This window comes from Rhinopithecus bieti, unplaced genomic scaffold, assembly GCF_001698545.2.
Source record: "Rhinopithecus bieti isolate Rb0 unplaced genomic scaffold, ASM169854v2 scaffold_35900, whole genome shotgun sequence".
In the NCBI taxonomy this organism is placed as follows: domain Eukaryota; kingdom Metazoa; phylum Chordata; class Mammalia; order Primates; family Cercopithecidae; genus Rhinopithecus; species Rhinopithecus bieti.
Window position 1 is genome coordinate 1604301 of NW_016815631.1, and position 26801 is coordinate 1631101.

A 26801-nucleotide genomic window follows, 5' to 3' on the forward strand; every position below is an offset into this window, starting at 1 on the left:
TTGTATAGTACAAAACTAACAGTATGACAATTTTTGCCAGATTCAGGGAAAGAAAATTGGGTAATACCATTTTACTACCCCAAATATATCACATATGTCTTCTGAGTAAATTTCATATTTGGAACATCTTCTCAATTAATTAGAGTTATCAAGTTCTTATTAAATATTTCCTATATAGATATGTTTTCTCATAAGGTGCAGTTCAAGTAACATAACTTAATTTTTGCTTGAGAGTAGTGTTGACATATTAAAATCTTTTACCTTTTACTGTAGAATGAGCTGACCAATGTTGTTTCTAGATGTCTGAATATTATTTATCCAACTTTTCTAGCCTATAAAACACATACATACATTTCAAATATGCCTAATATAATCTAAAATAATCTGGATAAGTGTAAAAATCATATGTAGGAAAGTGTTTCATTCTTGAGAAATTAATCTTATTTAAAATTTGCTTAACTGCACTAGAACTCAAGTTACTAAACCAATCAGAATGCTGAATTTAAAAATGGATGACTTGACTATGATAGTCTGCCTTGAACATCCATTATCTGCATTCATCAAATCTACATTTAGCATAAGTTACAGTAATGATAGCGAACACAGGTTAAGTTTCTTTTGCATTGAAAATAAAAATCTTAGCTTAGTATGAACTTTTTCCCCATAAATACCTTTGGCTTGCCTTGGCATTTATGCAACAGCAGGAGACCATTATCCAGTGACACATTCTATCCCACTGACATTATCACTCGAAGATGGTCGATTTCATTTTCAGGAAGGTCCCAGAGAGCCACAGACAAGTTACAATCAATCACACAACCACAATTGCTAGCTGAGTCACACTACTCTCAAAAAGAAAAAAATAAGGATAACTCAAATATACTAATACATATTTAAATTTCACATTTAGCTCCTAAAGAACTGATAAGTTATAGCCTGTCTTCACATTAACAGTATCTTCATGTTTAATCCACGCTCACTTTTCCCTGTGACATAAATAAATACCAGAATGAGTTTAAATACTTTGCTGTGTGGATATAGAATACAGTCTGGCCAGGGGCTCTGGGAAAGGTGCGGTGATTCTATATATCAGGTAATCTATGAGTGAAAATGAACAGGAAGCTTTAAAGTTGGTCAAGCAAAGCTAGATATGGATCAGGCTCGGCCGAAGGGATAAAGGTAAACAGAACATAGACTGGGCAAGTGGTAAGTACAATGGTAAATGAAATCAGTGCTAGGATTAAATTAGGCTGAGCACAACACAAGGTGAAGGACAGAGTCAGGAATTCAGGCCCCTGGGTCTGAAAGAGCTTCAGACAGAGGCAGTCTGGTTCTATAAAGAGATTTTCAGGAAGGAATTTTCCTGGGTATTGAGCGAATTCTACAAGATGGGCTTTGGACTGTCAGCTGAAGAATTGGGAGGTTCATACATTTGAAAAGGAGAGCTTTATTTCTCATAAAGGATTACAACCTGCGGGGTGGCCATTCTGACAGACTGGGAAGCATAGCTTCCCCCCAGAAGCTTGAAACACATACTTGGAGTGAGGGGCAAAGGGAACAAGAATTTTTGCTGAGCAAGGTAGCCCAATATCCGTATTTAGTGAGCTATGGGAGAAGTCATGAAGATTTATGAAAGGAGAAGCATTCATACGTGCATTTCAGCTTCATGTCCCTTCATGGGCCCCACGAGCAAAAATGGTGGCATTTGCATTATCAGAGGATGGAGTTCCCTGCCCTCTAACCTCAAAGTTGAAGCAGAGAACATGAAAACCTTCACTGTGCTTTCTCCATAGACTGTCCAGAATCACTCTGTGATTGGTGGTCTCTCATCAGGAAGGAAGGCTGTTTGGTGGTTGTGCCAAAACTGAAAAAGGAGGGGGCAGTATCAGGTCATTGACTGATATCAGCTGTGGAGTTTTTACGACTTCTGGGTTTCTGTTCAGCCCTTAGGGAAGAAGAAAGCTTAATTGTGTTAGCAAGGGAGCGGGTATAATGAGGCATTCCCTACTTCTTGTCCTGTCATGGCCGAGAACTCAGTTTTAAAGATTATTCTGGGGTCCCCTTGGGCAAGAGATGGTCCAGTCAGTCAGTTAGGGCTCTTAAGATTTTATTTTTATTTCTCAGGACTGTCTCTCTCAAATCCTGGCTCTCTCTCTTTCTCTCTCTCTTGTTATAAGAAAAGTCATATTCCTATGTGTTAGTTCAAGACTTTGGGGATCCTTAAACTTAATTTCTTTCCCCCGTACTTTTTTTTTTTCTTTTTTAGTTTCTGTGTTGAAAGCTGGAATTAGGTCTTGTGACCTGATACGGAATTCCATTGGTCTATGTCATATGGGAATATAAGCATACGAGCAAGTTGGTTGCTGTTCTCCTCTTAAACTCCCATTAAGGAGGAGGAGGGTCAGATGTTTCTTAAACCTTCTAATGCTACTACACATGCCTCACAGGTTTTGAAACCACCTTCATCAAAGTTAAAAATGGCACAACATTAACATTATGGTGAATTTGGGTAAGATATTTTCCTTTCTCTCTTGACTTTTTCCTGTTCTATGTGTGAACACTTGCACATAATCATTTCAATAAATTGTAGTCACTAATAATTGAATATCTTCCTGTCCTGGCCTCTGGGTAGGCTGCGTGCAAGATTAATGAACTTGTTTTTCTCTTAAAGAACAATGATCATTAGATCATGCAGCCCCTCTCGATGCCTTCCAGAAGTTGGACTGGCCAACAGGGCGGGGGCAATGGGTAGCTTTGATCACTGGGGATCTCGCCTACTGCAGTCTTTTCTGCTAAGCTGAAGGCATAGTTAAATGATAACTGCCATTGTTTTCAGCTTTCTTTCCACAGTACTTGGAGTCACAAACACTATTGTAAAACTTAAGTCTGGTCCTTGAGATATTTTTCAGACTTTGCCTACAAATGGACCAACCAATACCACCAAATGGGTAGCCCATGACCTCAACCAAGAAACTGAGTTGACTGGTCTTGTAAATCTCCCGCTTTCCAGGAACTGATTCAATGCTTGAAGACAGCTTCAACACCCCTGTGATTTCATCCCAGACCAGTCAGTACCACCCATCCTCTAGCCTTTCTGCCTACCAAATCATCTTCAAAAACCATAGCTTCTGAAGTCTCAGGAAGGGGGCTTTGAGAACGACCTCCTAACCTCCTTGCTCAGTCTTCTTGCAGTAATTAAACTCTTTCTACAGTGCAATACCTGCTGTCTCAGTGTTCAGCTCTATCTGGACAGTGGGCAAGAACCTGGTGAGGTGGTAACAGTTTCACCAGCAAGGAAACCAAGACTCAGCAAAATAAAAAAGCTAAAGCCATGTTCAAGTTCATTAATAAGTAAGCTGATACTACTGGCTCGGCCTCTTGATAGACCAGTGGCCTTTCCACTTTGTCAGATGACTTCTCCATGTAACCTATTTTACTCACTCCAGGAGAGAGGACTAGCTAGTAAGCATTGCATTAGAGCACTAGAGGTAGATTTTATGGAATTCAATTGTGAAACATTTTCTGTGAAATGTTTCCCTTTGTAATGTAAATGGAAGGCTATCAGGCTTGGTTAGCAGAATAAAGAAATTAAATTACCAAAAAGTTTTCCCATTGCTATCCATAATTGAGAAAAGAGCTCAACATATCAGACCATATTGTTATTTTCCACATTACAATTTACTGTTAAATGAGCTCTATTAAGTTTATTAAGATGCACATAATTTTAGTCATCCTCTAAAGAGCCCCCAAAGAAACTAACAACTCTTTTTAGAGTTAGCAATATTTATCAATAAAACAAACACGTTGATATACGTATGTGAAATATTCATACACAGAGATATTAAAGTTTTGGGTCAATTTGTTTAAATTTCCTTGAATTCAGTTATAAAATAGAGAAGAATATGAGGAAAATAAAATACTAGTTAAAACACAGATGCCAGTAACAGTTTTTCTGGTTCAAACAGTGGCTCTGCCACTTATTAGGTGTGTATTCTTAGCTAAGTTTTCTGTGCACTAATCTTTCTGTATGTAAAATGGGGCTAATTAGAACAACTCTGAAAATGAGTTAATATACAAAAAAACAAAAACAAAAAACCAGAACAGTGATTGGCCCATAGTAAGCACTTTATTAGCTTTAGTTGTTATTGTAGTTAACTCTAATATTCATTCTAGATCTATAATTTGATAATTCTATGAATGTATCACATATGATAATTTTCTTTGAAAATAAGAATTTTATAATAATTAGAAGCTATTATTTTGACTTTTTAGAAGCAGAACAGATAATTTATTCTTGATTTCTAGAACCAGAATTAATTACATACTACATGACCATAAATAAATGTAACTTTAAATCAGTGGTTGTCATCCACACCGCACAGTTAGATATCTGTATTGGCTATCTGATACTCTTTCCCTAACATCAACTCTCTATGGCAGAGATGCTCAGTGATAATGGATGGGATCTAAGTCTCCTTATGAAGGCAGTGGTTGAAAGTGATTCTGATGCATCTCTCTACCAATCAAAATTGGTGCCATACCAACAACTCTAAATGAGAATTACCATTTGCACTATTGAATGTATTTTTAATACCTAATATAAATGGAATATATCCAAGCTATCTGTTCAATTAGCTAGTTTAATAAAAATTAAAAATGTAATATATGTACGTGGTACTTCTTTCCTACTTTAAAAACTGTTGGAAGTGGGTGGTGAAGGAGCCATTTAAGTTATCCATTTGACGTGGAATAGTGGCTTTTGGATCAACACGATGATGAGTTATGGCACTGTTAAAAATCCCCAGTCAGTTAGATGATTGCAGCATAAAATGGGCAATATATCTCTGATAATAACATTTTTTGATTTATTTTTAATTTTATTATGCAGATCCTCTGACCTGCCTAATAAGCTACCCTGGTATCTCAAGTTTCTTTCTGTTAACTCACAACTTTCTGGGCAACTGACTATCATCAATCATCCAACAGTTTTTGATAGCACATCTACATGAATCTACATGAGCCAGGCATTACATACAGTGAACTCTAAAACACAATTAAAAGAGACTTTATATATCTCTTAAAGACACTCTCATTTGGGTGACAGAAAAATTAACAGGCAATTAAAATTAATTGTATTAAGCATTATAATAATGGCATCTATAGGCACCTAATTCTGTAAACAAAGCAAATGAGTCAGAAATGCCTTGTGGTGGTGTTGATATCAAACCTGGAACCTAAAAGCTTGGGTAGTGGAAGCATATTTTAGACGTAGAAAACAGTAGCATAGAATCTCTAAAGCAAAATTAAGTGTCTAATTTAGAGAATAGCCAGGAATTTCGTATGCCTGGAGCAGGAGTGAGTTAGAATGGGGAAGACTAGACAGCTAAGATCATGGAGGGTTTTAAAAGCCATGAAAAGAAACTGGGAAATACTTCAAACACTGAGAGTTTTAATAGAATAAGTGACATAATCAGATTTGAATTTTTGAAGTATAACTCTGATTGCAGTGGAGATATTAAAGAAAGACAAGACTATAGACAGGGACATCTGTTAGAAAAGTATTCATTCATGTGCAGGAATCAGTAATTGATGGCCTAATCTGAAGTCATGCTGATGGAGATTAATAAATGACACTAAGAAACATTAAGAAAGTAGTGTTGATAGGATTTTAGGAAAGGAGAAATCAAATGGGACACCCACATTTTTGGCTTAAACAACTGAATGGAAGCTGGGACCATTTCTGAAACAGAGGACAGATTTGTGGTGAAAGATGAACATTCAGCTTTGGGAATGTTGTGAGTAAGGTGCTTTTATGCTATAGAAGAGAAGATATTCAGTAGAAGTAAGTATACAAGAAAGGAACAAATGAGAAAAGTCTGAGGTAGAAATATAGACTAAAGAGTTATTAGGAGACAGGTGGTAATTGAAGAGTTGGAGTGGATGAGATCAATCCTGAGGGAAAAAATGATATTTTAAGAAATAAGCAGAAGGAGAGGATCTGGTGAAAAAAAGTGAGAGGAAGAGTAGGCAGGAGGATCACCTGAGGTCAGGAGTTCGAGACCAGCCTGGCCAACATGGTGAAACCCCATCTCTACTAAAAAAAAAAAAAAAAAAAAATAGCTGGGTGTGGTGGTGGGTGCCTGTTTGTTATCCCAGCTACTTAGGTGGCTGAGGAGGAGAACTGCTTGAACCCGGGAGGTGGAGGTTGCAGGGAGCCGAGATTGCACCACTGCACTTCAGCCTGGGCAACAGAGCAAGACTCCATCTCAAAATAAAAATAAAGTCTGGGGAGTATTGTTTCATAGCCCCAAAGGGGGCCACGTTTTACCTAAGATTAATATTAAACCTTGTCCATTAGGTTTAGCATCAAGATCATTAGTGCCTTGGCAGCTTCAGTGAAACGTTGGTAGGAAGCTAGATTACAGAATTTGAGGGGTGAATGGGAGATACAAAAGTGAAAATGTTGACTGTAGTAAACCTTTTCATGACTTCGGCTTAGAAGAGGTGAAAGAGCCAGAACACACTGGGTTGAGGAAGGGAGTAAACAAAATAAGGAGACTTAAGCATGTTTAAATGTTAAGTGGCAAAAACTAGAGACAAAGAAAGAAGTAGTATTGATTGTAATAAGATCCTTGTAAAGGAAAGAAGCAGGGAAAAGAGGGAAATAGAAGATTTGACACAGAGAAATTCACTTTAGATGGGAAAACAATTTTGGCAAAAGGGATGGAATCATGATAAATATGTATGCAGGTAAATGGGTAGGTGGAGGGAGAGGGAATAGGTGGAGTCTTTTTCTATGGTTCTAGTTTCTTCATTGGGCAGAATAGGTGGAGTCTTTTTCTGTGGTTCTAGTTTCTTCGTTGGGCAGGACTGCCTAGTGGCTGTGAGGCGGCAGGAGGTGGCAGAGTAGGAGACAATGAAAATGGAGATGGTTCACACAGCCACTGTGGAGTATGAAAGAACAAAGGATAACTGATGATTGAAGAGACATTGTAGGACGTTAGAGTCCCAGAATGATGTTAAGATGCACAAAACGTCCAGTTTGAACTAGAAGCTATAAATTTGTAATGCCTCCAGTTTTCAAAGTTGTGCATTTTTTTTTTTCTAGGCTTATTCAGCATCCCTTCACATTAGCCAGTTTAGGAAATCAGAACATTTAGGCCCGGGCGCGGTGGCTTCCAAGGCCTGTAATCCCAGGCACTTTGGTGAGGCCGGAACTGTCGCGGATCACCGAAGGTCAGGAGGATCGAAGACCATCCTGGCTAACCACAGGTGAACCCCCGTCTCTTATAAATACAACAAATTAGCCGGGCGAGGTGGCGGGCGCCTTGGTGGTCCCGCTACTCCGGGCTGAGGCAGGGAGAATGGCGTTGAACCGGGAGGCGGAGGTTGGAGTGAGCTGAATCCGGCCACTGCACTCCAAGGCCTGGGGCGGGGGACAAGAGGAAGACTCTGTAAAAAAAAAAAGAAATCAGAACATTTGAATTTTCCAGGATTGTGATTTTTGCCAATGAGTACAATAGAAGGACAAATAATTAACAGATAATTACATCATTAACGGAGTGATTGAAGGATTGAAGTGATGGGCCGCAAAATCGAGTCTCCTGAGGGGAGGAAACAAGTAGTGGAGACCACTTTTTAAAGAACAGATACAGAAAAAATCAACCAATGGAAATTAAAGAGTGGTGCTTGTTTTTTTCAAATGGTTGTTCTATCATACTAAATAAAATCTCATTCTGCAAAGTTTTTAACAATCTACTGATATAGATTAATAAATCAATGATAGCTAGAAGCAAAACAAGAGATCACTATTTAACTATGATTTGATGTTGAAGGTTGAGAAACTTCACGAGGCAAAGCCAGCTCTTCTAGTAATACTTTTTTTAATCAATTCAGATGCCCGTTGACATTTTTACTTTTAATAGTGGTTTCTCAACACAAAAAATAAAAATGTTAAATTCCAACTCTATCTTCAGGGATTTCTAAAAATTTCTTTTCAGATAGAATTGATGGATACATGGAAGAGAGAAAGAAAAAGAGAGAAAGAGTAACCACTTTTCCAATTCCAGAGAGCTCACGTTGACTCAGTTCTTCTGTTTGTGTACACATAGATGTATAGAGATGTCTGAGGCTTCTCCCATCACTATATGGCCAAGTGGTTAGGGTCCTACTTTCATTTGAACATGTGCTTAATATGTTAGTTTGGAAGCGGACATATCCATAGGGACAAATCTTGTGAAGACTCAGGAAAGGAAGGCATTTATTAACAAAAAAGTAAAAATTAAAATAAATGCAGAAAAGTATAGAGGGAAATAAAAGGTAGTGAGAAAATCCATTTTGATATCAATTTAAGCAGAAACACAAAAATATTTTATAATATTTGATTTATATTATATATTGTCCTGAAAAGTTTTATTTGTTTTTACTTGATACACTAAGGAGATATTGGACACTGGTAGATATTTATCTAAATGATCATTTTAGGCATGGAAAAAAATGCTATAATAATATCATGAGTTTTGTTTATTTTAACATTTACTATTATTCATAGCCAATTTCTTAATAAGAAATATTTAATTGTATTGGTTATTATATATTTACGAGAGTTTTACAAGATGACAGTGTTTTAAATCAGTGAGTAAACAAATAATTACATATTAGTGGGATTACTGGATATTTATTTTTAAGAAATAATGATATTTGCTTTTCACCTTATATGCAATAATAAATTTTACATGGAACAAATATTAAAAAATTAAATAAAAATATAGAAATAAAATAACAAACAGGGTTAATTAGAAGAAAATCTTGAGATGGGGAAGTTCTTCTGAAGCAGGGTTTAAAGTCCAAAACCAGAGTGTGGCTACATGAACTTTAGACCTCCATCATACGTAAATTACTACATCTTCATAATGTGTATTAATATATTCAAGGTATATTCTTCTATGTTAGCCTTTATTTTAAAAATATTATCTTAGCTATTCTCTGATATCATTCTTCTCAACAAACTTTAGAATCTTTTAATCTTTGTTTTTCACTACCCCTGAAACAAACCCTATTGGGATTTAGGTTGGCAATGCATCATGTTTATGGATTAGTTGGAGTAAAATTATTACCTTTGCAGGATTGAAATTTCTAGCCTATAAATTTTCTTTGGCTTTGCAAATGAATCCATTTTATTAATAATAGTTAAAATGTATTAATATGTAAATATGTAAACCACTGGTAAACCGATTAAAATACAGTTTATATAGGTGAAACTCGAAAGAGTTTCAAGCCCACTGCAATAACCATGGGATCCTTAGTGGCTTGTATCCCACAGGTTGGAAATCATTGCCTCAGAGAATGATTTATTTTTTGCTTGGTAGGTTGCACTTTATCTAGGAATGTGAGAGAGGTGAAGTCTAGAGTTCCTGTGTGACTTCGTTTAGAGACCAAACCTGGAGACATTTCCTTTCTTTAGGAGACGTTTGAATTCCAGCTCATGTCAGGTTTGAAAATTTATGCAATTGATAGATTAAAAGATGCTTTCTGCATCTAAAAGTTAATGATTTTATATCCATTTTATGTTTTATTTAGCTAGCTATCTCAAAGAATTTAGAAAAAAGAAAATTCAACTACCAATTTTATGACATTCAATTTTATTAGTTTAAATAGCTTTCAGTAAAAAAGAACTCACACCAGTACCATTTTCCATAGCTGAAACAGTGCAGAATGAACACAACACTATATTTCTTTTGCAATCTACCTTCTTATGCAGAAAGGAAGGTTGTCATTGTTAACTAATTTCAAATTATGATTTCAGGTAGTAATGTACTAACTAATTTGTTTTAGGAAGAAAATAATTTTCTAATCATTGTTATGAGGTTTTATGTATGCCATAATTATATTTTTTTCATGATAAGGAAGAAAGATTAATTCAAAACTTGTTTTAACTGCTTTTCATTAAACCATAACTGAGTTTCATTGGGTTAAATTTGGTAATTTTCCAATCTAAGTGTGTTTTAGGCTGGTGCCAAGACTAATTCAATTGCTTCTCTTCTAGATTCATAGGTTTCATAAAAAGTTCGTTTTATGTTAGCTTAGGGCTTTTCTGCCTAGTGAGGATTATAGTATATGTCACAAGGGTGCCAAGATTTGTTATAAGCAAAAAGAAAATAATTCATAAATTTTACCATTGAAATGACTATATTTAGAATGCTTAATAATGGCACTTAAGAGACAATAGTGTTTGCACATTCTTATGCTAATTAGCCAATTTGCTGTTGCTTTTCTTGATTGTGAAGGGTGGTTGTAGTGCAGAGTTCCGTGCTATGAGTTGTAGAATATTAAGACCTTAACTTTCATGAGGACATTCAGTAGAATTGGGTTATTTTCTTCTGCACAAATGATGTCACATAACAGAAGGTACAAAACTGATTACATTATTTGTTTGGTTGAGGGTAGCTCTCATGGAATAGATACAGGAGATTGTGGGACCTACACCTTTCCTGATGTGTTTCCTTGTTTGCGAGGAAGGCTGACTGTATTGCCATTGTCATTCTGGTCACAGCATAGAGACAACTTGGAATTTTAATAACTGCCCTATTCAGTGAATTATAGTCGTTTGATGTAGCAATTTGACAGTATTGTGATTAGCCAGCTAGGGATGCCCCTCCCCCTTGGTGTTCTAATAAGGCTGCTCCATCTAGGCTTGTAGGCATCTTGGATGCTGTACAAAGAGGTAACTGAAATGATGAAGTGTTGTATATTATTTATAGTTTCAATTTGCTGAACTAGCTTGTTTTGTGTTGGTGTTGAGTGAAGGGAAAGATCAGGCAACTCTAAATGATTTCCATTTGTGTCCTCTGGGTATGGTGCTCAGTTCACTGCACCCTCTAATTTAAAAGATGGTTTTACTGCTCAGATGAAAGTGATTGTGCCAGAACCTGGCTTGAGCCAGCTGCAGAACTAAATGAGGATTTGAAAAGCCAGTGTATGTCCCTAAATGCTTTAACGTACTACCAAGTAGCAACTTTAGCAAGAGGTGGGGCCGCTATCTCATTAATCTTTCAACTTCAAGAAAAACAACTGCTATTTTTATTACCCTAAGACAATTAGTAAAACTTGTCTTAAGTCATGTTGCAAGTGACCTTTACATCAGGCTCTAGTCTAACGGTAACACGGTTGTTCTATTTTTTTTTTTTTTTTTTTTTAATTTCTCAGGTGGAAGAAAACAAAACGTATTTTCCCCTCTCTCCATCTTTCCATCCATTCACCCATCCTTTTGTCCATCTTTTCATCTCTGCATTTATCTAACTAGACAACATGAATTGAATATCTACCAGGTGCCACTTACCTCTCTGTGCAATATTTAGTGTTTGCTATGTGATAGTCAATATAATCAGTGCTGGCTATACAGAGTGAATAAAACCCAATTCCGCTTCTAAAATTACATGCTAACAAGCCATTACAAGACAATGTGCTAAGCAGTGGTGACAGCGGTATGGATATTATGCCATTGATGCATAGATGAAGGACACTTAGTTCACCCAGGAAGCTGTGACACAATCAGGAAAGATCTGCAATTTGAGTTGAGATTGAAGAGCAAGCAGATACTGCCAAGCAGAAATAGAGAAAAGTGTTCCTGACAGAGGGAAAGTTGTGTGCGCAGAAAAATGTACATACTAGGGACCTGTTCTTTGATAGGCCACAGTAGCAGAGGAAGCAGACAAAAATCCAACCAACAAGTGAAGTGCTACCTAGGGCTACGTACAGTTCCATGGAAATGCTCCACTATCTCTATGAGGTTTGTTTGGTCTTATATGTATAAAAAGCAAACAAAAAGTTGTTTCTGAGATTATATTTTTTTATTTCCAGGGATGACTGATTCTCCATATAAGGTTAAATAAATGTACTCTGACTTCAATTGCAAAAAGACAGCAGGCACTGTGGAGTTAATGCAGCTATTCAGTAAATAGGCAGTTATGAAGACATGATTGTCTTTGAAATGATCATGCCGTGTCTCAGTGGCAGCCTGCGTGGGACGTTCTCGCAGCACTGTGTGAGGCTGGAACTAAATGATTTTAATTTCATGGGCTAGGCCCCTTAGCCTTGGGTATGTTTAGTAACACCTGAGTTATAGTGTGGGTTCCAACCCAGCTCTGCCTCCCTCCAGAGCTTTGTGTTTACTCCTCATATTATGCTGTCTACATTGGGCCTGTTACTGTGCTAGGCAATAGAGTCCTGAGTGATAAAATGCTGGGCGATTACAGGCAAGAATGTGAGCAGTCTTCCAATTTCAAGGAGTGTTTAAAAGATTTGCTGAACAGAGGCGATCCATATTTGAGAATGTTATAACACCCCACAGTTGTGTGGTGTGTTTGGAGGATACGTTTGTCTTTAGGAGTTGGGCTTAATACTTCCTTCCCTGCCCTCTGAGCATGCTTCACTCTAAGACAGCATGAAGCTCTGGAATCTTCTAGAGCCACAAATCCCAGGAAAGAAAACATTGAGTTTGGGAAGAGAATGAGTAGCCACAGTTAGCAGTGTTCTCTATACTTGCTATGATTAATGGTTTCATGCTGAAATCTAGAGAAGTAGAATACATTTTTATTAGGCTACTTTCTGACCCATTGGAATAAATCCAATAAAATCACATTAAATATTGTTACTATGTTACATTTTGGGGGTGTATTCTGGCCTAATACGGTTTACAAGTCAGACTTTATAATGGCAAATCTGCGACCACCACATTCTTACTATACTGATAATTTTTAGCAAGTAGATGCTATTCTATATAAAATGCAGTGCTTTTCTGCTGAATATAATAGAGAAGGATTTCATGCTTTTCTAAGTTCTACAGCGATTTCAGCTTTTAGAAGAACATCAACATAACTACTGTACAGATGTGCTGCTTTTATTAAAGCAAGTTTACTAAGGTTTAAATGGTATCATAAATTTTGTAACTGCTTGCCTACAGAAATTCTGGCATGATCTTAGATATTACAAAAAGAAGGCTTATTGGACCAGATTTGCCCTTTCCCACTATACTTCTTTTCTCTGTCTGCAATTTCAAATAGATATATGACAAACCTTTTCAATCAATCTTCCACATCTCTTAGCTTGTGTCATATTGTCCATTTCCTTGTTTCCTTGTGTTATGTGGATCATATACTTATTTTAGATCATTCTTCTCATGCATTACTTTTCTTATCTCTTATTTGCTTTCTACTCCTCTGCTAAATTTTTAATTATCCTTTTATCCTATGAAATATTATCTTTAATTTTTATTCAGATCAATTTGATTATCTTTAATATGTATTAATTAAACAGCAATCTTTAATTTTTATTCAGATCAATTTGATTATTTTTACAATATCTTGTCCTTCGTCTATGTTGTATTCTTTTTGTTTTTCTTTAAACATCATGAATGCATTTGTTTTATATTTTGCCTGCCAATTATAATTTATAAAATCTTGGGTCTCATTCTGTTGTTTCTAGCTGATGGCACTTGCTTCCCTTGTGTGCTTTTATTCTGATTTTTGGCCTCCATGCCTATTCCTTGGACCTTTACCTTTTGCTGGTAGGGAAGTATGTGCAATAAGGGCTTTCACAGGACTTTTTGGTGGATGCACAATTTTAGTTCTTTAGACACATTATGGGCACGTGGCCATTCATTTTATTAGAATCCCTTAATATAATATATTGCTTTGAAAATTTTTAGAAAATTAAAGTAGGTGCCTTTTTCTGTCCCTCTGATTACTTGTAGAATCCTTGATAGCTGGAAGTGCACACATAAGTCCGCCAGATGTTTTGTAATTTGGCGATCTATTCAACAGCTTCCTCTGAAAATGTTTGTTCACATAAGTAACATTTATAGAGAACTTCCTGAGACAGAGTGGTGACTGCCTTGCTTCATTTGATAACCATGTTGAGTGATTATATATCAGACTTTTTAATATTCTGAGTTCATTCAGGCAGCAATGAAATTTGAGCAGAGACTTATTGAGGGCAGGTCTCTAAAGTGAGCCAAAATAATTGGTCTGCATGAAGGGCTCAAGTCTGAAATGAAATTTAAGTTTTCTAAGGTGATGGAGCAGAAGCGTATCTGTGACAATGGAGGGGCTCGGGGTAGTTTGAATGCATTGCATAGAAATACGTTGTTGAGGCCTTTATTGGTTTTGCTGTTAATGAAACACACATTTCTTGCCAAGGAGGTTTAAAGGTACCATCTTAGTGATTTCTTTAAAAAGCCTTTACACTATCAGCTGGACTTCCATGAAGAAGTGACTTTACAAAAATTAGTTGTGCGATACATACTGTCTATGTCAAGTGACCCAGAGTCTAGTGATAATAAAATGTTAAATCAGGAAGCAGTAATTAAGACAGATTTAGGTAATATTCATTGTACTTTAATGTGTAAGGCACACATCGACACACACCCTTTTGTGGACTACATATTTAATTATTTGTTAAGTAGGAGTCAATTTTTAAGATCTTCTCATTAAAATCTCTTATTATAAAAATAATAAAACAAAGAAATTAAATTATTTTATTTCAGCCAGAAACAGGGCCATGACCCCAATTTTTGGAATCCTGGCCTCATGGCTACTCTATTATTTCATTTTACCTTATTTAGTAAGTTGAAGTCTATATTTTAGTAAAATAAAAGGGGAATGGGCCACAAATATTGCTTTAAAAGTAGATAATATATGATACTTATGTGAACATATCATTGATAAAGCATAATTTACATCCTTAATTCTTAATTTTCTCCCAAATACAGTAGTTAATAGACTCCAAAATCCATTTTATAATATCTCCAAAGTTATTTTCAAAGCCATCCTTACTGCTCTCATATCACAGCTCCAGATTTAACTGTGTAAATCTAGACACCAAAGTTGAAAATGAAGAGAACTTGCAAAGAGATCACAAGTGAAAAGAGATTATAAAAACTGATTGATAGACAGTTTGGTTCATTGGCCACCACTATGAGAGCCCATCTTTTGCGATGGCATGGCATCTGCTAGAGAGTTCAGGCTGTGCACATGAGAGGGTTCATATATGGGTAGCCAGTTAAACTTTGCCTAATTTTGTGTCCACTGTGAATAAGTACAGTTGGCCCTCTACATCAATGGGATCCACATCCAGGGATTCAAACAACAGTGATAGAAAATATTTTTAATTGCATCTGTACTGAACATGTACAGACTTTTTTTTTCTTGTTATTAGTCCCTAAGCCATAAAGTGTAACTACTATTTACATAGCACTTACATTGTTTCAGGTATCATGAGTAATCTAGAGATGATGTAAAGTATACAGGGGGATGTGCAGAGACTATATGCCAATACTACACCATTTTATATCAGGGACTTAAGCATCCATGGATTTCGGTATCTGCAGAAGTTCCTGGAACTAATCTCTCATGGATATGAAAGGATGACTGTATTCACTTGGTGTTAGATGCCTCTTCACAAATACGAGTACCATTTATAACATGTCAGTAGGTTGATGTTTCATTTAAACTTTCTATTTTATTATTTTTTTCCAGAAGAAGTACAAGTATTTAGGAGTGGGTAGCAAATGCAAAAATTAATAACATCCTATTGAATAGTCAAAGGGGCAAGAAAAAGATAAGAAATCAAAATACGATCAGAAGTGGTGCTAGTGCTACAGGAATGCAGATTTTGGAATGATTAACTCTAACTGTAAAAGTTAAAGGGCTTCACGGATGAAGCAGACATTAAAAGGGTCTCGAAAGATCAGTAGTGGTTCACAAGATTTGAGGGTTGTAAAAAGTACTTCGGGCAAAGGCAGACCATGCAGGATAAAATAACATAAGAGAAGGCATGGAATATTCAGGAATTGTGGGAGGCAAATACTAGTGCAAAGCTAGAGGTCTACTGAGGGGATTCTATCCCCCATTCTCCAGGAAACAAAGTTAAAAAAAAATGGCTAACTGTTTTTACACAGTGAGAATTGAGGTCAGATTTGTGTTTCAGAAAAATAAGCTGGTGTCATGAGAGAAAACAAATTGGAAAAAGGAGACCGTGAAGCTGTGGTCGCATATTCAGCCCCTTTCCAGCAGTAATCACTAGCCTCTCCCTCCAGCAAACAAGAGACCCAAGTAAACTCTGCATACTCCATTGTGCTACTTACAGAGCTTCAGGACATTTGCTTAGTTCCACCCTCCCCAAGGGATTTCCACCCTAAACTTCTATGTAGACATTATAAAGATTCCAAAAACAAAACCAAACCAGAATACCACTTAGAATACTAGTGAAGTCATCCAAAAAAGTGATGGGGAATTAACATTAACTGGTGACTGCTTATACGGTAGATTAAATGGAAGACACCTTGGGTAATTGAATGGAAGGTGATAACTTGTCCACGACAAGAAATGCAGGTGGTGCAGCATGTTTAAAGGCTGAAAAAGTTATTTTGGTTCTCAGCATATTGTCTGTGTTGGTCTTTAGCAGAAAACTTTGAATGGTGATTTGCAGACTATGTTTTCTTCAGAAACCAATGTACCTTGCAAGTATCCTGTGATTGCTTTTCAAAGAATAGGTTGATTTCATCTTTATCCAAACTTATTATTAATGGGTATGAGGATATACTTAAGAATAATCCATGGTAAATTTGTTGCTATGAAACAATATAGCATCCTTAGTATTGTCAGATATGTATATCTTCTATCAATGTCCTAAAGTAAGTCTACAGTTCCGTGGATTACCAGAAAAACAATCAATTTTCTGCAAATTTATACTCCTTGATAAAAGATTGCAAACATGACCAAAAAACAAAAAAGGTCCTATTTCAGGACAACAATTCTTAATGCTTTTTAAATTATTTGATTTTATCTTATCTTACTCAAGATATATTAAGTGATTATCAAAATAAATGTAAAGTAAAATAAATTTTATTCACAGGAATTAAAAATAATAGCAACTTATTTTATTGGATTAAGGATTACAGGAGAGATATACAAATAATTCTATATTTTGACTCATCTAAATGCATATTTAATCTATATCAACTTGTGCTCAGTGGTCTAGAAAAAATAAGATTAATTTTTTTAAAGAAATATTTTGTCACAATGCAGAGCGGACCAAAATTGCCTAGAATGCTCTCACCCATATATTCCTTTGGTTGGCTCTTTCTCATCCTTTGGGTTTCAGCTCAAAATCACCCCCTCAGAGAGGTCTTCACTGCCTCTCTGTCAAATATGGCCACTTCTCTATTGCATATTACCCCTCTGCCATGTATTTCCTTCCTAGCATGTCACTATCTGACATCATCTTGTTTATTTATCTGTTTAATTGTTAAGTTTTTGTCCTAGAATGTCAGCTCTCACGGGTCTTGGCCACCACAGTGTTCCTCGTACCTAGGTCTCTGTCTGGGAATGTGGGCAATAAGTTAATGTAAGTGGAAAGGATAAAGGAATAAATGAATAACTTAGAGTACATATGAAGAGAGGAGACATTTGAAATGGGACTATTTTCTTCAGATGGCAATTTAAGTCAAGGAAAAACATTCTGCCTATCATCTGCTACCTTTTAAATGTAAAAGGTACTTACCCGTAGTTACCTAGAGAAAAAATAATACGGATTTTCCTTGTTAGCATTAAATTAAAACTTTCTGACAGAGAGCTGTAGGAAATGCTATGTCAGAAAAGAGATATCAGACCTATTATAAGTTTAAATATGTAAGTATAAAATTACTCCATCACGTGGAGAGTACTGACAGTTGCTGGTATAAATCATCCTTATAGCATTCTTGACTGGGAAATTTAATATAAACCTTTTTTGGAAATCAGTAAAACTCCAGACACAAGACTAAAATCTCCAGGGAACAATTAACAGTTACAATGAAATCACAGAAACTCTAGCATACAAAACCAATAATACTCATTCTTAAAGTCTACATTGAGGAGGGAAGCATAACTGACAATATATTCCATCAAAGCCTTTTATCTTAGACTGTAAGCAGGAATGGCTGCATTTTTGAGAGTCCATCAGACGCTTTGGTTTCTGGCCAGCCCACAGTCTCTCACTACTCATTGTCTTCTGAGTAGTTTTACACCTCAACAGAGACTGGCCAGCTGCATCTTCACATCCATAGCCTTTGAAGCAACCACATTGTCATTACTCATTTTCCCATTTTATTTCCTATCTTTATAGCTTCTTTATTCTTTAAGCTTTATACAAATTTTAATACTTCATTTTGTTGTTGTTGATGATTATTGCTTCCTTGCTTTTCTAACTTTATTTTTTATTGATACGTAATAAATGTACATAATTTTGTGGTACATGTGATGATTTAATACATTCATATAATTTATAAAAATCAAATCAGTATAATGGGGATATCCATTGCCTTAAATAATTTTCTTTCCTTTATGTTACAAACATTGTTTGCTTGTTTCATTTCACTGCCTTGAATCTGAAATACTGTTCTTGTACTTCTTTCCTGAACCAGTGACCCCATCCCCCGCCACCTCGTTCCTCTACCCTTTCTCCAACCCACCACACAAATTCACACACTATGCTATTTCTCTAGAGCTCACAGCTATTTTGTCTGTATTTTGAGTTCTATCCTAAATTGCTTCATATTCTTCTTTCGTTCAGAATCTTCAAAAAAAAAAAAAAAAATCTGCCACTTCCAGGTCTCCTTTTTTCAGTTCTGATACTGTTATTCCCTCACCTTCAATGATAATTTCCTTTCAATAGCAGTCAGCTATCTAAATCTTGCCTGTGTCTGTGGTTGTAGATGTGCTTGCTCATAGGTTTTCAAGACATTAACCCTCCTTACTGAATTTTTGACTTTGTATCTTTCTTTTCACAAATCAATACAAAGATCCTAAGTAATCTGTTAAACAGCAAATTGACTCTGATCTTAGATGTTCCACAGACACAGTTTTGAACAATTAATGCTCACTTGAAGTCACTGAATCACAGGATTTTCTCAATTATTTATCCTTTTTAAACCATGAGATAAGTGACAGCTTAGAGTAAGAAAAAATAATGTTTCGACCAATTATGAAAACACGTTTGTGATCAGCCTGAAATCACAAACAGAATCACAATCATAGCCATGGCAAGTTCTTTAAATCAGTTATTATAAAAACATATATGTCTTACATGTAAAATAAAATTTCATAAAATTACAGGGTTTTGGAAATCTAGAGTTCGAGTTCTCCTACTTTTGTAGGTAAAGAAATTGAGACACAGAGAGATTAAACCTCTTAGCAAAGTCCATATCTTTTCTTTGTAAATCCTATATTTATTTCACTTCACATTTTGGGATTGCATATGTCCTACGCTCATGACTGACACTGTCCTAAGAATATGAGCATAACCCAAGTGATGCTAAAGTCTGCAAGTGTGCCTTATCCGTCCATCATCATTTGCCTCTACTTTTGTTACAGAAGTGGGCAGGTACTAGAATGTGTCTCTTTCCTCTGTGTGAGTGTGACAGTCTCTGTGAGCTGCATTATGTACTGTCTGCTGATCCCCCTGCAGTCCTCCACACCCTCATACTGAGACAATGATGTAAGAGGTAGAACCTGGAAATAATGGATCAGCTTCTCCTTTCCTACATGGGGTGATGTGAACTGTATTTTTGTAAGAACTCAAAGCACAGTTGCATAAAGGGAATCACCCCCTATGGTCTGCTTGGAAAAGCATCTTTGTCTGTGATATTTGGGTTAAGCAGATTTTTGTCTCTTCTTTTATTCCTTCCACAAAGGCTTATTAAACATTATGAGACATGCATTGTGCTAGGCATTTAGAAAACAAAAAGGAATAAATCTACATTACCTATCCTCAAGGAGCTCGCCGTCTAGGAGAGGGAGGGCAAATAAATAGACAATAATAATAGTATAAAGTAAGTGATGTAATGATGGAAAACACGTACTGCAGGAGAGACACATGAGGGGCATCTAATCCAGAAAAGAAGGTCAAGAAAAGTTTTCCTGAGCCACAACACCTGTACCAAGTCTCCCAGGATTCTTAGGAATTATCTCAGTAAAGAAAGGCGAAGAAGTATCCTAGATCAGAGAATTAGGTCATCAGAGACCAGGCGAGCACTAGCAATGGTTTTGGATTTTATAGGCTCTGTGTCACAGCTGCTTCATAGTTAAACTCAAGGCTGCCCTAGAGGCCAACACCAAGGATGGTCCTCTTTGAAGGTGTGGGTACTATTCATCAGTTAATCTGATTAGGCTAGGCTATTCTGCAATATAAAGTCCAAAATACCATTGGCTTAACACAATAAAAGTTTATTTCTCAATTGTACCAAGTTCAACATAAGACAAGTGAAATTCCTCAGTCTTGGGACCATACCAGTTGGGTCTGCATCCTCCAAAGTTGCAGTGGCAGGAGGACAATGGTAGAGATTTGCTTGGGATGCATTTGCTGGGAAAATTGGCTAGCCATAAGTAGAAAGCTGAAACTGGATCCTTTCCTTACTCCTTATACGAAAATTAATTCAAGATGGATTAGAGACTTAAATGTTAGACCTAATACCATAAAAACCTAGAAGAAAGAAAACCTAGGTAATACCATTCAGGACATAGGCATGGGCAAGACTTCATGTCTAAAACACCAAAAGCAACAGCAGCAAAAGCCATATTGACAAAATGGGATCTAATTAAACTAAAGACGCTTCTGCACAGCAAAAGAAACTTACATCAGAGTGAACAGTCAACCTACAGAATGGGAGAAAATTTGCAATCTACTCATCCGACAATGGGCTAATATCCAGAATCTACAGAACTTCAAACAAATATACAAGAAAAAACAAACAACCCCCATCAAAAAGTGGGCAAAGGATATGAACAGACCATTTCTCAAAAGAAGACATTTCATACAGCCAACAGACACATGAAAAAATGCTCATCATCACCTCCACCATCAGAGAAATGCAAGTCAAACACAATGAGATACCATCTCACCACCAGTTAGAATGGCCAATCATTAAAAGTCAGGAAACAACAGGTGTGGAGAGGGATATGGAGAAATAGGAACACTTTTACACTGTTGGTGGATGTTATATATCTTGTTCAACCATTATGGAAAACAGCATGGCAATTCCTCAAGGATCTAGAACTAGATGTGCCATAGACCCAGCATCCCACTACTGGGTTATTTTATACCCAAAGGGATTATAAATCATGTCTGCTATAAAGACACATGCACACGTATGTTATTGCGGCACTATTCACAATAGCAAAGACTTGGAATCAACCCAAATGTCCATCTGTGACAGAACTGGATTAAGAAATGTGGCACATATACACCATGGAATATATGCAGCCATAAAAAAGGATGAGTTTGCATCCTTTGTAGGACATGATTGCAGCTGGAAACCATCATTCTTAGCAAACTTCACAAAAACAGAAAACCAACACGCATGTTCTCACTCATAGGTGGGAACTGAACAATGAGAATCACTTGTATCTGATAGGGGACATCACACACCGGGGGCCTATCAGGGGAGTGGGGACGGGGGAGGGATTGCATTGGAAGTTATACCTGATATAAAGACGAATTGATGGGTGCTGACGGAGTGATGGGTGCAGCACCCAACATGGCACAAGGTATACATATGTGACAAAACCTGCACGTTATGCACATTACCCTAAATCTTAAAGTATAAAAAAAAAAAAAAAAAAAAAAAAAAAAAAAGAGTAGTCGTGGAAGAGGTTTAAGTCACCTTCTGTTATTGACCAGAACACAGTAACCTATCTCCAGATGAACCACAAGTGAGGCTGGGGAATGTCTTTCTGTGTGCTGCTAACAGAGAAAAAAGTATGTTGAACTCAGAATAGTATCTCCACCATAGCCAGAGTAGTAGAGTTCATCCCTTTAATTAGGTGGTCTCCTGAGGCCCTATTTAGGACAAGGCTATTGTTTTGTTTGTTTATTTAAGACAGAGTCTTGTTCTGTCACCCCAGACTGGAATGCAGTGGTGTGATCTTGGCTCACTGCAACCTCCGCCTCCCGGGCTCAAGCAATTCTCCTATCTCAGCCTCCTGATAGCTGGGATTACAGGCATGTGCCACATGCCGCGGCTAATTTTTGTATATATAGTACAGATGGGGTTTCCCCATGTTGGCCAGGCTGGTCTCGAACTCCTGACCTTAAGTGATCCACCCATCTTGGCCTCCCAAAGTGCTGGGGTTACAGGCATGAGCCACTGTGCCCAGCCAATAAGACTATTTAAAAACTGCCTATAGCTATGCCCTCTCCAGAGGTCATTCCAATTAAATACTCCTTAATTTTCATTCTACCTACTAAAGTTTATGAAAGGGAATTTTGAATGAAGGAAAGTGGACAGAAATAAATAAGAATTGATGTTTTTCAGAACTGATGAACCATCAGTGGCATACTTTGGCAGAAAGCATTTTTCTTTGTTCAATTAACGGTCCCAGGCCTTAACTTGGAGTTTCTAGAAAATCATTTGCAATTGTAGTTTACTTGAAGCAACTGAGGTGATTGAGCCAAATATTTTCTCTTTAAACCGCCTAAAGGGTAGAATTTCTGGAGGTCAAGACGTGAAGATTGGGAAGGCCGCGGCTTTGCTTCAGGCTAACCCTGCCTGTTTTATGGCTTGTTTTATGAATCAGATGCTTCCAAGCTGTAATTACGTACAAATTATGAGTTTGGTACTATGTGGGAAACAGAACTGAGTAAAGCATTGTCCTTATCTACAGGGTGCCTATAATCTCTTTGGAGAGATTCAGATAAATATTAACAAATAGCAAATTGCACAATGAATATTGCTAGAATGAAATAATAGCATTGCAGATAATTGCACATAAAAGAATAAGTTAGCACTGTAGGGATTTGGGAAAGGTTTGAAAGAAAATATGATAGCATAGAAGTTGAATTTTGAAGAGTGAGGTAAACTTTTAATAGAAGTTGGGATACAAAATATTCCAGGATGGGGAAATAGTATGAACAGTTACAGCTTTGTAAATTGTAAATATATATTGTGAAATGTTCAATAGCTTTGTGTGGCTGGAGCAATGTATGTTTGAAGGATACAGGTGAATAGAAGGAAGAGGATATTAGTTAGTACTCCAACTGTTCTTCTTATTTTTTTATAATGAAGCTGCAGGATTTTAGAGCTATTTTATCCAGATAATAATTTATATAGAGCTCATTAAGTGGAATACATAGTTCTATCTGTAAAAGGTTTTCTGAAAAAAAAAAATTCAAAAGAATACCTAAGAGACTTTTAGAGTTAACTACCCCTTCTTGATCTAAGAACATATTACAGTAAGAAGTTATAAAAAGAGAAGCCAATATAGATTTCCAATTCTCATGTTAATCAGTTGGGCCTGCTTCTAAAAACCAACCAGTTATTCAGTTTCTAAAACCTTAACATATATTTTGAGTGAGCTTTGGCTAAACCTAGCATCATACAATGCCGGAGTTGGAAGACAGTTTAGGAGAATGGTTCCTGAACCTGACAGGTGGTCAATCTCGCAGGAAGCTTATAAAATATATGCACCCATAGGTTCTATCCTAGTCACACTAAATCAAATCCTTACTGAGCGGGGCCAAGAAATCTGTACATTTATCAAGTTCTCAAGATAATGAGCAGCTGAATTTGGAAATTTCTTTAAAGTACTGTCGAGGGCACTGAGGTCCAATGTTGCAATGGGCGTTTAAAATATTAAAAGTAAATGGGGAAGTCATGTATTCATGTATTCATTTTCTTTTTCAATTAATATTTATTTTCTTATATACATAGTGCTTACTTACAGGCAAAGGATGCAAAGGTGAAAAAATATGATCTCTGACTTCATGTATTTATTATTTTTTAGCATCAAAAGGGTTTAATAATGTAAATAGGCGTGTGTATGTTTTCCAAAAACCATGAGGTTCAGATACTAATATTCCCAAAGTAATATTCTTCCTTTTCTATTCTATTTCAAGTAGAGGTACAACACATATGATTAATAGATTTTCCCATGGGAACAGAAAAAAAAATATTAAAGAATAAAAGTGGACATATCAGTGTTTATTCTAGGTATTGAACTAAGCATTATATTTGTTCACATATAATCCTCACAATAACATTATCAAATGGGACTATCATTATTCCTGTTTATAACTGATGAAACTGAGACATAGAAAGGTTAAATAACATGCCCAGAGTCACAGAGCCTTTAGGTAGTAGTGCCAGAAGTTGAGCTCCAGGGTCGGTGGGCTTACTCACCATATGATAGTGACTCTGGAATAAAGGAGAAACAAAAATAATTTTTGCCATAAAATATCCAGTGGCACACTGTTGTTAGTAACAGATAAGACAATGGTATTCTGACATTCAGCAAGAAGGAAATCACTGGGATAACTATGTATTATAAACTCTTTTTTTCTAGTTCCATAAAATATACACCATCAAAAAGAAAAATTCTGACTGCAGGGAAACAGTACACTCTGTAGACCCCAGAAAAAAATAAATCACTATGAGATTTGACAACAATCAATTTCTCACTGCACACTAATCAAGCAGATAGAAAGAAGGCCATGGTAAGGGATCTACTTAATTAAATCTTTGAGGGAGGAGAGTTAGTTAGTTCATAGAGTTGTATGCTTTACACATTGACAAAACACAGCAATGTCAACAGTATGAAATGTGTATCACTCTAACAATGATGAATGCAAATGCATAGGATGCTCTGTCTGCCTGCTTTGTGTCAGAAAAATCAAGACACTTCTATTTGGCAACTGGTGCCTGAGTCCTGTTGTTTCCATTAACTTACCCACGGATGTGTGGCAATTTATTTCTCAGGGAATTGTCTTGAGGCTGCTCTGGCAACCAAAAACACCAGATGGCTCTCCTTGAGATAAATGCCTGAATGTGGCTGGATGGGTATCCTTATTAAGGAAATAGACAAATTGTTTCCTTATTCCTTAGAGTTCCTTGGCCATCTGGGAATTACTTTAGGATATTCTGAAACCTACTGTCAGCCTTCTCCTGTTCTACAGTGTCCCTTCCATCTTCTCATTAATCAAGGTTTGACTGCATCAGTCGGGTTAGTCTGGGTTATGCTGCAGTAACAAGCAACCTTCAAGACTAAATGGCTAAACCAAGCAAAAGTGTATTACTTGCTAATGCTACATGTGCAGCACAGAGGGGTATGGAAGTTAAATTGAAAGTTAAATTGAGCTTAATATAATAGTCTAGAGTCAGGCTAAAAGAAGGCCTACCTCAATTCCAGTGTTTTCAATGACCAGAGGAGGAAAAGGAAATGTGGTAATTACACATTGGCTCATAAGATTTCTGTCTGGTAAAAATTAGATGTCACTTCAGATCCAGAGTACTTTTCTCATGCCAAAGCAAGTTGCGTGACTTTGAATAATTTTAAAGGAAACGGGTAAAAGATGTGAAGTAGAATACATGACCAATAGTCTTAATGTAAAAACAGGAGATACGGGAATCTTAGACGTGCTGGTGAGTGCTGAGAATTTAGGAGCACCCACAACCTGATCTCTTGGGTTTCTAGCTGCGTGACTTTATGAACACCTTTTCTTGTCTTAAGCATCTTCCTTTACCTCAACCCAGGGTCAGGGTTCAATATTTAGAATAGTCTCTTCTCTACAGGATAAGGAGGAGACAGGGTTAGGAACAAAGAATAGAGATCATAAATTGAGAGGCCCAAGTTCTGTTTCTAAAAACAAAACTTTATATCTTTTGCCTAAAAACCAAAATTGATGGCAGGTGAGTTTGGATGTTTCCTGCTCAAATCTAATTAGGCCTCTCCAAAAATGTCTAAGAGTCTTGCCCAGGCAACATGTGTGTTCACCTCCCCTTATCACTGCTCCTTCTGTCCTAGATGGTTTGCTTTTAGCTATTTAAAAAAATTAATTACATATGGTTGCAATTGTTAAAAGCCATGGAAGATAGCAACAACCATGGTATTATTCTTCAGTGTCCACCTGCAGAGCTGACTCTACCAGAGAAGGGTTCACCCCTCCAGAGCACACTGCCCCACACAGCTGCCACAACACACTAATTGGAGTGTGTATCAATGTCAAAAGCCATCCCATTGCTGATATCATAGTGTCTCACTTTGAAGGAGGAGTAAGCTAATTCCACAGTCTTCTCCTGTAGGACAAATGTGAGGTAAACATTTTAGGTCATTAACAGTCTCTCTTCACTTCTAATTTCACATTTTACAAGAGTGCGACTTGGAGTGAAAGGTTTCATTTTTCTCACCAGAAGACATAACATTCTTCGAAAGAAGAGAAAATAAAAATGAAATGAGCATTTGCTCTTATTTGTCCTTATATTTTAATTCTCTTCCTAGTAAGCCCAAGGAAAAGCAGGTGTCTACACATTCCAACCAAGGTTACTAAAGCTGGGCCTTCCAAAATACTTTCTCCCAGTGGAATCATGGACCTTGAAATTACTGATAGGCGAATAATCCACATAATACCTCTTCATCCACTTTATCAGCAAGTCCTATTTTCTGTACCTTCCAATTCTGACTCTATGTTTTTCCCACCACTTCCACCAGAACTACCCTAGTCCATGCCACTGCCATATCTCACCTAGGTTATTGAAATACTTTCCTAAGTGAACTGCATGAGTCTACTCTTGCTCTGCTATGCTCTATTCTCCATTCAAAACTTACAGTGTTCTTTTTCACAGTAAATCATAGTCACTCCCATTTCATAACCATTTAGCAGATTCATATTACAGACGGAGGGAGATCCAGATTCCTCTATAGTACACAGTGAAGTCTTGATTTCTACTTCAGTCTCTACCATTCTTCTCTTTGTCTATATTCCAGTCAAATAGG